At 46.0% G+C, this 12,500-nt stretch overlaps 1 protein-coding gene across 1 annotated transcript in view; it reads right to left on the reverse strand.

Moving 5' to 3' along the window:
* The window catches only part of LOC139749429 (uncharacterized), a 497,430-nt gene that overhangs the window by 286,047 nt on the left and 198,883 nt on the right, over positions 1-12,500 (reverse strand). The gene's annotated exons all lie outside the window — the stretch shown is intronic.

A 12,500-nucleotide genomic window follows, 5' to 3' on the forward strand; every position in this document is an offset into this window, starting at 1 on the left:
ATTAATTATTATTATTATTATTATTATTATTATTATTATTATTATTATTATCATTATTGTTATTTTGTTTTTAATCCTATTTTTCTACGTTTCCCGCGTTAGCAAGGTAGCGCTAGGAACAGACGAGATGACCTCATTGTCTCGCATGCATCCATCCTCCAGCAGTCATGTGTAAACCACGGAAACTACAGCCTCACTCCACAGCCAGGCCTGGCACACCTCTCCATGCTTTACCCCGACCACTTCATATGCCCTGGTTCACATCTTTTATACCACATCGCCTCAAATCACTCTATCCCGTGCACGCCTTACACCCTCCTGCATGTTCAGGCCGTGAACACTCAAAACCCTTTTCATGCCATCCATCCATCCATCCATCCATCTAATATGGTTTCCCTCTTCTCCTTTGTTCCCTCTACTTGTGAGACACACATACTCTTTGTTTCCAAGGATTGAGTGCCATTTGATGTCGGACTATAATATGCAAAGAAAAAATTCAACGCTTCGAGTTTTGATACGGTTATAAATGACAAAATATGATTCGAATCTATGAGCAGGAATACAGTAGCAATATCATAGAGGAATATTAGGTACACAGATACAGAGATATTGTATATAACGTATGAGATGGTTGGTTCAAGATATTGTGGCAGCCAAACCCTCTGTCCCACAGCTGGGAGGCAACACCTGTTGTGTGTGGCCAGTGTTGTGGCCGTAGACGGTGTGTGTTGCGTGAGACAACAGAGGAAGGGAAGGCCAGTGTTCCGGGAGGCAACAGGTGGAGGTGTCAGCCAGGGGGGTCAGACACCACCGCCTAACCTAACCAGCACAGCAGCGCTCAGGTACCTGAGCATCGCACGCTGGAGTAACCTCGCGTGTTGGTCGATCTGACCCGACGTACAGGAGGCGTATGTGACCCGGGCGATGCGTCGGGACCTCCGTACATACGTCCCTGAGAATCTCATGCGTTCCACAAGGGAAGGAGCGAGGGTTAAAACAGGATATTTTATTGGTATACGTGAATATTAAACTTTAATATAAGACTTACGCGACATGACTGAGTATTTTGGAAAGATTAACCTGTCTTAACTTCCACTCCAGTCTCGGCGCTCATCTGTATCCAGTTAGTACCGTAAGTAAGAACAGATAAGGTGATGATAACAATAATGAAATAATCAAGGAATGTTTATCCGGTAATTGTGGCGTGTCTTACTGATCACAGCCGCGGGTGGAGTGGCACAGTGTGGTGCCCGTCGTGCCATCCGCTCTCCTGCGCGACACTCTGACCTCGATCTTCTGAGGAAAGTCTGAGGAAACAGACGAGCAACGCTGTGATGCAGACACCAGGAAATTATTGAACATATCAGTCACGAACATGATGGTAACACACGTGTTTGTAGGACCTTAGTGTAAGACAACTTCCTCCCGGTGCCAACTCTCAGACAACTTCCTCCTGGTGCCAACTCTCAGACAACTTCCTCTCGGTGCCAACTCTCAGACAACTTCCTCTCGGTGCCAACTCTCAGACAACTTCCTCCCGGTGCCAACTCTCAGACAACTTCCTCTCGGTGCCAACTCTCAGACAACTTCCTCTCGGTGCCAACTCTCAGACAACTTCCTCCCGGTGCCAACTCTCAGACAACTTCCTCTCGGTGCCAACTCTCAGACAACTTCCTCCTGGTGCCAACACTCAGACAACTTCCTCTTGGTGCCAACACTCAGACAACTTCCTCCCGGTGCCAACTGTCAGACAACTTCCTCAGAGGTGCCAGCTCTCAGACAACTTCCTCCCGGTGCCAACTCTCAGACAACTTCCTCCCGGTGCCAACTCTCAGACAACTTCCTCAGAGGTGCCAACTCTCAGACAACTTCCTCCCGGTGCCAACTCTCAGACAACTTCCTCTCGGTGCCAATTTCTCAGACAACTTCCTCCAGGTGCCAACTCTCACACAACTTCCTCTCGGTGCCAACTCTCAGACAACTTCCTCTCGGTGCCAACTCTCAGACAACTTCCTCTCGGTGCCAACTCTCAGACAACTTCCTCTCGGTGCCAACTCTCAGACAACTTCCTCTCGGTGCCAACTCTCAGACAACTTCCTCCCGCTGCCAACTCTCAGACAACTTCCTCTCGGTGCCAACTCTCAGACAACTTCCTCTCGGTGCCAACTCTCAGACAACTTCCTCCAGGTGCCTACTCTCAGACAACTTCCTCCCGGTGCCAACTCTCACACAGCTTCCTCCCGGTGCCAACTCTCACACAACTTCCACCTGGTGCCAACTCTCAGACAACCTCCTCCCGGTGCCAGCTCTCAGACAACTTACTCCTGGTGCCAACTCTCAGACAACTTCCTCCCGGTGCCAACTCTCAGACATCTTCCTCCCGGTGCCAACTCTCAGACAACTTCCTCCCGGTGCCAACTCTCAGACATCTTCCTCCCGGTGCCAACTCTCAGACACCTTCCTCTCGGTGCCAACTCTCAGACAACTTCCTCCCGGTGCCAACTCTCAGACAACCTCCTCCCGGTGCCAACTGTCAGACAACTTCCTCCTGGTGCCAACTGTCAGACAACTTCCTCTCGGTGCCAACTCTCAGACAACTTCCTCTCGGTGCCAACTCTCAGACACCTTCCTCTCGGTGCCAACTCTCAGACAACTTCCTCCCGGTGCCAACTCTCAGACAACTTCCTCTCGGTACCAACTCTCAGACAACTTCCTCTCGGTGCCAACTCTCAGACAACTTCCTCTCGGTACCAACTCTCAGACAACTTCCTCTCGGTGCCAACTCTCAGACACCTTCCTCTCGGTGCCAACTCTCAGACAACTTCCTCCTGGTGCCAACTCTCACACAACTTCCTCTCGGTACCAACTCTCAGACATCTTCCTCTCGGTGCCAACTCTCAGACAACTTCCTCTCGGTGCCAACTCTCAGACAACTTCCTCCTGGTGCCAACTCTCACACAACTTCCTCTCGGTACCAACTCTCAGACATCTTCCTCTCGGTGCCAACTCTCAGACAACTTCCTCTCGGTGCCAACTCTCAGACAACTTCCTCCTGGTGCCAACTCTCACACAACTTCCTCTCGGTACCAACTCTCAGACAACTTCCTCTCGGTGCCAACTCTCAGACAACTTCCTCTCGGTGCCAACTCTCAGACAACTTCCTCTCGGTGCCAACTCTCAGACAACTTCCTCCCTGTGCCAGCTCGTCCCGTTCGTTGAAAGAGAAATTACCCCAGCCGACGAGGTGGCTCCTCGTCAGACTTGCCTCAGTTACCGTAACCCAGCCGTGGTGATGATGACGTCACGACCTCCCACTCACGTGACATCTTGCCTCGCCTCCTCTCCCCCCCCCCCCCAGGACGGCGGCCAGCGGGCCGGAATTAACCAGGAGGAACAGTGAGCTGGTCCAGCCTCCCACACTGACACCTCTCACACTGTTGGTGTTGGTGGTATACTGACAATCCTGTGGCGGTATACTGACAGTTCTATGGTGGTATACTGACAGTTCTGTGGTGGTATACTGACAGTCCTGTGGTGGTATACTGATAGTCCTGTGGCGGTATACTGACAGTTCTGTGGTGGTATACTGACAGTTCTGTGGTGGTATACTGACAGTTCTGTGGTGGTATACTGATAGTCCTGTGGCGATATACTGACAGTTCTGTGGTGGTATACTGACAGTTCTGTGGTGGTATACTGACAATCCTGTGGCGGTATACTGACAGTTCTATGGTGGTATACTGACAGTTCTGTGGTGGTATACTGACAGTTCTGTGGTGGTATACTGACAGTTCTGTGGTGGTATACTGACAGTTCTGTGGTGGTATACTGATAGTCCTGTGGCGATATACTGACAGTTCTGTGGTGGTATACTGACAATCCTGTGGCGGTATACTGACAGTTCTATGGTGGTATACTGACAGTTCTGTGGTGGTATACTGATAGTCCTGTGGCGGTATACTGACAGTTCTGTGGTGGTATACTGACAATTCTGTAGTGGTATACTGACAGTTCTGTGGTGGTATACTGACAGTTCTGTGGTGGTATACTGATAGTCCTGTGGTGGTATACTGACAGTTCTGTGGTGGTATACTGATAGTCCTGTGGCGGTATACTGACAGTTCTGTGGTGGTATACTGATAGTCCTGTGGTGGTATACTGACAGTTCTGTGGTGGTATACTGATAGTCTTGTGGCGGTATACTGACAGTTCTGTGGTGGTATACTGACAGTTCTGTGGTGGTATACTGATAGTCTTGTGGCGGTATACTGACAGTTCTGTGGTGGTATACTGATAGTCCTGTGGCGGTATACTGACAGTCCTGTGGCGGCATACTGACAGTCCTGTGGTGGTATACTGATAGTCCTGTGGTGGTATACTTACAGTTCTGTGGTGGTATACTGATAGTCCTGTGGCGGTATACTGACAGTTCTGTGGTGGTATACTGACAGTTCCTTGGTGGTATACTGATAGTCCTGTGGCGATATACTGACAGTTCTGTGGTGGTATACTGATAGTCCTGTGGCGGTATACTGACAGTTCTGTGGTGGTATACTGACAGTTCCTTGGTGGTATACTGATAGTCCTGTGGTGCTATACTGACAGTTCTGTGGTGGTATACTGACAGTTCTTTGGTGGTATACTGACAGTTCTGTGGTGGTATACTGATAGTCCATATCTGGGAAGGCTCCTCCCCACCCACCATATCTGGGAAGGCTCCTCCCCACCCACCATATCTGGGAAGGCCCCCTCCCCACCCACCATTCCCCGCGGCGCAACAAGCAGTTAAGCGGATGCATCATGTTCTACAGAGACAGCAGACTGGTATATGAGTCTTATACAGGAAAGTCATAATGACAGACACATTGTTCTAGTGTTGGCAGCTGCATATAGTCTGGGGCTGAGGCTTATTTACTGATATTTACCATCATTAAACTATGTAATGACGAGATTTCTGATGTGTTGGTAGGTTTCATGCCTGACATCTGGTGGTCGTTCAATGAATATGTTTTTCATAATTCTTCAGCTGGTTAAAACCATATACCATTGTTTGTGTTACGTATTGTACACTTTAACTTTATATCATTTATTTCGTCTTGAATTATATGGTATTTCGAGACTTTTAGATCTCGGAGCTTTCTTACTTTTTTCATTTCTTTAATGAATTTAAGTTAGTAAGACATTCTTTACAAGCTTTAGCGTCAGAGGGACGAAATTAGATTTGTTGCTCTGCTCTGTATTTGTTCTATATTTTTTCCCTCTGTCGTTGATCGCGGTCGATGACCGGAACTGAGACGCGTGTTGTTCTTATTGAAGTTTAGCCACTTGACGCGAGGGGAACAAGAATAGAGTATAGGGGGCGTTGGGCGTGGAGCTTGGGCGGCTGAGGGGTCTGAAAAGGACACTGATATGTTTGGCCAAGCAAAGAAAATGCTTCTTCCATGCGCACTTGACAGCTTCCTTCATGTTCAGGCCCTGAACACTCGTAGCTTCTTTCACTCCATCTTTTCACCTCCTCGGGTTTATCCTCCCCCCCTCTCTCGTTGTTCCCCTCGGGTTATCCCCTCCCCCCCATCCCCCTCTCTCTCCTTGTTCCCCTCCTCTTCCGACATGCATTCCTTCTCAGTCATCTTCTCTGTGTGTCCAGAGCATTTCACCATGATCTTGTACTGCTCACACTTGTCTCTTACACTTTTCGTTTCTTATTCGTTCCTTCCTCAACACCTTATATTGTCCTCAAACATTTCATCTCCAGCACATTCTCCTTCTTCCATACATCTTTAACTAGGATCTTTAAATGCAGGGATTGGCTTATCAGAAATGCCTATAATTTTGCTATGATTTTAACAGAGTTTGCAAGGAAGAAATCACTACAAAAATACAGTAGAGAGAGCTTATGATTTTGTAGAGTTTCACACACACACACACAATATATATGTGTCAATACCAGCTACCTATATAATGTATCATATGAAATAAAAATGTTAATGGAAAGGTTTATGTTTCATTTTTATTTTGATATCAAATAAATTTAATGAATTGTGTTATTAATGGATATGTATTTGAGCACACTCGCGCGCGCGCATGTGTGTGTATGTGTGTGTGTGTGTGTGTGTGTGTGTGTGTGTGTGTGTGTGTGTATTGACAGCACGATCATCCATGGCTGTTCTATGAGTCACTGTGAGAGGAGATGTGGCCCTGGGTTGAGAGGAATGGGGAGGACTGATTGTGGTCTACAGCAGCCGCGGTGGTTTGTGATGTCGGCTTCCCAAAACTCCCATCGAAGCCCAGCATCTCGTAGGCTGACTACCTTACCTTGTCTCCTGGTCATTGATGACACATGATGGAGAGTGGCAGGAGGCCCCAGGACACAGCCCTGAGGTACCCCGTACACGACACTCACCTGGACCGGTCATATAGTCGTTTCCAGTCCCGTAGTATTGCTGTGTGTATGTAACTCGCGTGACACTGAGCCAGTATGAGGATCACGTAGGGTCGTCATGATAACACTTGTCTGTGTTATGTTACGGGAGGGAGCGAAAGCTGTGTGTGTAGCTGGTGGTGTTATATAACCTGTGGGGGTTGTGGTATAACCGCTGGACGGTATTATGATCACGCGACGCGTAGGTCGGTACAGAGAGGGTATAACTGGTATACCATCTGACGGCGGGTGGTGACGGGTTCTAGTATGATGCTGGTATAAAAGCATTGTGACAGTGGTATGATACCGATATACCAGTGTGATATGAGTGTTATTCTGGTATAACGGTATATTGACAGTGGTATAATACCGTTATACCAGTGCAGTATTCGTATAACTTGAATTGAGAGGGTGGTATGATATCGATATACTAGTGTTATGCTGGTGTAGCAGCATGCAGACAGTGGTATAATACCGACCTACCAGTGATATATTTACTGGTATGTTGCGGTAGGGGAGCGCTGGTATAACACGAGTATACCAACACGGAGACCTGCATGACCACGTCCCCTCCCAACTAGCGACGACCTGTGACCTGTGACCCAGCAGCTGGTGTCATGGGATGGTCGGGGGTCACCTCCGGTCACCTCCCTACACCTCCCGTACCGCTAAGGTGGTTGGTTGGTCGAGTCTCCTCCCTACCGATGGGATGGTCGGGTCTCCTCCCTACGCCTCCATACCGATGGGAAGGTCGGGTCTCCTCCCTACCGATGAGACGGTCGGGTTTCCTCCCTAACGATGGGATGGTCGGGTTTCCTCCCTAACGATGGGATGGTCGGGTTTCCTCCCTAACGATGGGATGGTCGGGTCTCCTCCCTACACCTCCCCGTCCCACATATCGTGTAGGTGTGTCGGGAGGTGATGGTCATCCTTAACGTTAATCCAAAACTCCCACTTGTTTCCTTCCGAATTTATTTCAAGGGGAAAAAAAAAAATCATTATTTTTTGATGCACAAGATTGGGTGGGGGGGTCGGTGTTGGCAGGTATGGATTTCATACATTTTATATCAACTCTTCACATTTCCCGAGGTGTGTGGGAATGCACCAGCCTCACCCTGACCACGTTACACCACTGTCTTCTTCGTTATATGATCACGTTTACTTTATCATTATCATTATTATTATTATTATTATTATTATTATTATTATTATTATTATTATTATTATTATTATCATTATTATTATCATCATTATTATCATTATTATAATTATTGTTAACATATTTCTGACGTGAGATTTTTAAATGTGAGTTTAGTTAACAACAACAATGTAGGATTTCTGGGTGTTGCTGTAGTGTTTGAGTGTTATGACCTGCGCCTGTGCACTGAAAAATTGCAAGCTTATGTGCCCACACAGGGGAATTTACACACACACACACACACACACACACACACACACACACACACACACACACACACACACACACCTGCTCTTCCAGGGATCCCTTGAAACAACAGTTATGTTTACCGTGTGCAACCGCCGACATTTGCCTCCATTGTAGGTCTGTGATGAACACTTTTCCCTGGCCTTCTGCCTGGACCCAGACCGGCTGCTCTCACCTGGCCAAGCCCTGTTGGTCAGGTCTTCCTCTGGTACCTTCCAGCAGCCTCGTATTGCACTCTTGTTCCAGCCATTTCTTCCAGCAGTTTCTTTTAGAATTCCAGTGTATTGATTTTCTTTCTTTTTTTCAGCATTGTACATGGACTCTATACCCGCAATCTGGTACGTAGCATTCTCTTCCAGCTGCAGCCTCCTCCTCCTCCTCTTTCATTCCAGTCGAAGGCAATACGTTCCAGCGGTGGCTTCCAGCAGCCTGTTCTAATAGTGTGTTATCCCATTCCAGTGATCTGTTCTGGCAACCTGCTCCAGCACTCTTTTTGCACTGCTGTCCAGGAATCTCTTCCAGAAATCTTTATCTGCGTTCCAGTCCGACAGATATTTCCAGGTGCCTTTAATTGCATTGCAGTCCAGCATTATGTTTCAATTATCTCCTTTTTATTTCCCTTTCTTCATTCCAGTTATTTGCTCTGGCAGTCGGTTCCAGCAGTCTGTTTGTTCTTGGACTTCCTTCCAGCAGGCCAATGGATAGTTGTTTTTTTTTTTCCCTTTTTGGACTTTTAATCCAGGGATCTCTTCCACCATGTTCCATCAGTGCGTTCCTGGACTCCTGCAATCCGGCCAGGTAGTCCGTTCCAGCGGTCTGTTTTTTGCGCTTCAGGTCTGTTCCAGCGGTCCGCTGGAACGGCACTGTGGCTGGTACTTCCATCAGCCTGGCCTCGTCCTCGTGTCTTAGCACTGTGTTCTTGCAGTGTATCCCAGCTGTCCATCCTAGCAATCTGGTCCTGTTGTTTATCTTGGCAATTTGTGCCAGCAATATGTTAGGACAGTGTGTTCGGGTAATCTGTTCTTCTTTTCTTTTCTTTTTTTATCCTCTTCTCCCGTTCCTGCCCGTTCTCTCTCTCTCTCTCTCTCTCTCTCTCTCTCTCTCTCTCTCTCTCTCTCTCTCTCTCTCTCTCTCTCTCTCTCTCTCTCTCTCTCTCTCGTCCCATAACTGCATGGAAGCAGTATCCACATCCCCTGCTCTCCTTCCCTGGACACACATAGTGTTGACAGGTAAATTACTCTATTGTTATACGTTGCGCCCCCAGAGCGGGATACCTTCCTTCTCTTGTTCTTCCATCCCCCAGAGATTTATCTGGGGTTGTCGTCTTCACTCAGCGTTCATGTTCACCCTTTTCTTTCTGGAACGTATATATTCCCCTTTTGTGGATGAGTTAGATGTATTTCCTGATGTCGTAGTCCTTCCTCCACTATGGCCTAAACTGTTCTTCCTCTACCTAAAATGTCCTTCTGCCACCATAATCTAAAATGTCCTTCCTCTACCATGACCTAAAATTTCCTTCTACCACCATAACCTAATATGTCCTTCCTCCACCATGACCTGAAATGTCCTTCCTCTACCATGACCTAAAATGTATTTCCTCCACCATGTCCTAATATGTCCTTCCTCTACCATAACCTAAAATGTCCTTTCTCCACCGTGACAAAGTGTCCTTCCTCCACCATAACCTAAAATGTCTTTCTACCACCATAACCTAAAACGTCCTTCCTCTACCATAACGTAAAATGACCTTCCTCCACCATGACCTAAAATGTCCTTCCTCCACCATGACCTAAAATGTCCTTCCTCCACCATGACCTAAAATGTCCTTCCTCCACCATGACCTAAAATGTCCTTCCTCCACCATGACCTAAAATGTCCTTCCTCCACCATGACCTAAAATGTTCTTCCTCCACCATGACCTAAAATGTCCTTCCTCTCTCATGACCTAAAATGGCCCTCTACTACCATAACCTAAAATGTCCTTCCTCCACCATGACCTAAAATGTCCCTCTACCACCATAACCTAAAATGTCCTTCCTCTACCATGACCTAAAATGTCCTTCCTCCACCATGACCTAATGTGCCCTTCCTCCACCATGACCTAATATGTCCTTCCTCCACCATGACCTAATGTGTCCGTACTCCACCATGACCTAAAATGACCTTCCTCCACCATGACGTAATATGTCCTTCCTCCACCATATCCAACCCCCACCGTGACCAGCCCGTCCTGGGGTTGGAGACATGCATCATGGTGTGTGGGTTACGCCTCTCAGGTCCTGTACCTGGAGGTTCTCGAGGTTATTCTTCCCCCAGGATGGTTTAGATCAGTCTTCCCCTATGATGGTTGACGTCATTCATTCCCAGGATGGTGTAGTTTACATTTGTTCCCCCCCCCCTTGGGTTACTCTACATCATCCTTTCCCAGGATGTTGTAAGTTATCCCCCCCCCCTCCTAGCCTCACCCTCGCCCCCAGCGAGGATATTATAGATTTTCTTTTTTCTCCTAGGAAGATGTGGATTACTCTTCCCAGGATGTTCTCGACCATTCTTCTCCTGGAGGTTTCTCGAGATGAGTCTTTCTCTTCTTTTTTTCCCCAAAGATATTCAAGGCCATTCTTCCTCCAGGACGTTCTAGATTACATCTTCCTGGCGTCCTGGAATTAATGTCACCCGGGGCTTCCCCTTCCCTCTCCACTCAGGCCCTCCCTGGTGTGGCTCACGTGGCCTCCCGACCTCGACGTCTCCTTCGTCAGTAGCTGAATGAATGGTTCTGATACACGAAGTTGACTCATGTATTACACCTTGTGGATACCTCCTCCTCTCTCTCTCTCTCTCTCTCTCTCTCTCTCTCTCTCTCTCTCTCTCTCTCTCTCTCTCTCTCTTATCCGCCACTCCTCCCCCGTACTAGTGTTACACCCACGTACATGCTTACAAGCCACTGAGTTGTGTTTCTTCTTCTTTTTCAACCATGTATATTTTTTACATTCCCCCCCCCATGGACCCATGTATATTTCCATCTCCCACTTTGAGTTTTATATCCCATATATAACAATATACTACCCACGTAAGTCTTCCTTACCAGCGTAACTTAGTTTTCAGTTATTCATATTGATATCTCTCACCACGAAGCTAATTTCTTATCTAAATCAGGTCTATCCTTGTCACCCACTTCAGTGTTTCTTGCCCACGTATGTCTCTAGGTAGAGTTTACTCCCCACGTACACACCATCAGATCTAACACGAATTCTCCCACGTACTTGAACATTAAGATATCTTCTCCCACGTAGAAGGCAATTTGGTTTAGTGTAGGTTGATGATGTTCATTGTGTTTGGCCAACAAACGAAAAGTTACAAACATTTCTCCCTTTACTTAACAATTTAGTGCCTTCCATCAATCAACTTTACTGTGGAAGTGGAAAATAATTGTGTTACCATTTTTAGATTGCGTGATCCATAGGGATGTAAACATGTTTAAGTTTAGCATATATATAAAACCCAGAAATGTTTCTTCATATATCCATTATTACTCAGCTCAACATGACAGAGTTAAATTATCATCATTTCAGTCCATATTCCTTAGGGCATTATGTATTTGCAGTCCAGAGTTTATTGATGATGAGTTTGAAAAAATATATTCTATTAGATCCAGTTAAAATATCCTAGATCTTTCATTGATAGATCCCTTAAGTTAGCAATGAAGTCATTTTCTAAAGTTAAACCTAAACCCTCCCTTGATACCTTGAATCTTTTAGTTTTTCCTTTTAATGATAATGTACATGACTTCCTAGGTTGCTTAAATCCTTTAATGTAAATGGAGCTTTCAGTAATAACAATACTATGAAGAATATCTTAATAGAAAACTCAACAGAAAATTCTGCGGGCTGTGTTTACAGAATCCCTTGTAAAAATTGCATTATGTTTTATGTTGGGCAGACTGGTAAGGATCTTTATGTTAGACTTAAGCAACATGACTATTGTATAAGAACAGGGCAAGAATCAAATGCTTTGTTTACTCATGTTTAGAATTATGACCATTGTATTGACTGGAGTAACGCTAATTTAGTTATTAACTGTAATTCCTTTACCACGAGAAATATCATTGAATCTTCCATCATTAAATACACAAAGAATTGTAACTTGAATATTAGTGAAGGTCTATACGAACTGGATAGCTTAGTCGTAGGCAAAATTTGTTAAACGGTTCCCTTTCTTGTCCGTCTGATGAAAAATTTATAACAGTCATGATGCCAGACCCGTACACCACCATCCGGTAACGCTTGTTTACCAATGGCGTCTTAGCTACGTCTCTTCCTTATATATCAACTGACTGTTCTACGTCCTCTGCCTCATTCTTGTATCTCCCCTGACGATGTGATCATTACACGAAAGTGCACTTGGGAACTTGTCGTGTTTCATTTTTCTCGTGGTTATCAGCAAATATAGATATTGATCTGTCCACTATGTGTAGGATCATAGTTATGATACTGGCTATATGTACACATGGTAAAAGATATATCTTCCCGGATGGGTTCGATGAATTTCTAAATGATCAATACGATTCGTGTTGTCTCGATAGTATTGATAAGTGTGAAAGTGAGACATTGAAAGTTTCGACTAATTATGGTAAGCCCT

Source organism: Panulirus ornatus, chromosome 7, assembly GCF_036320965.1.
Source record: "Panulirus ornatus isolate Po-2019 chromosome 7, ASM3632096v1, whole genome shotgun sequence".
Lineage (NCBI taxonomy): Eukaryota > Metazoa > Arthropoda > Malacostraca > Decapoda > Palinuridae > Panulirus > Panulirus ornatus.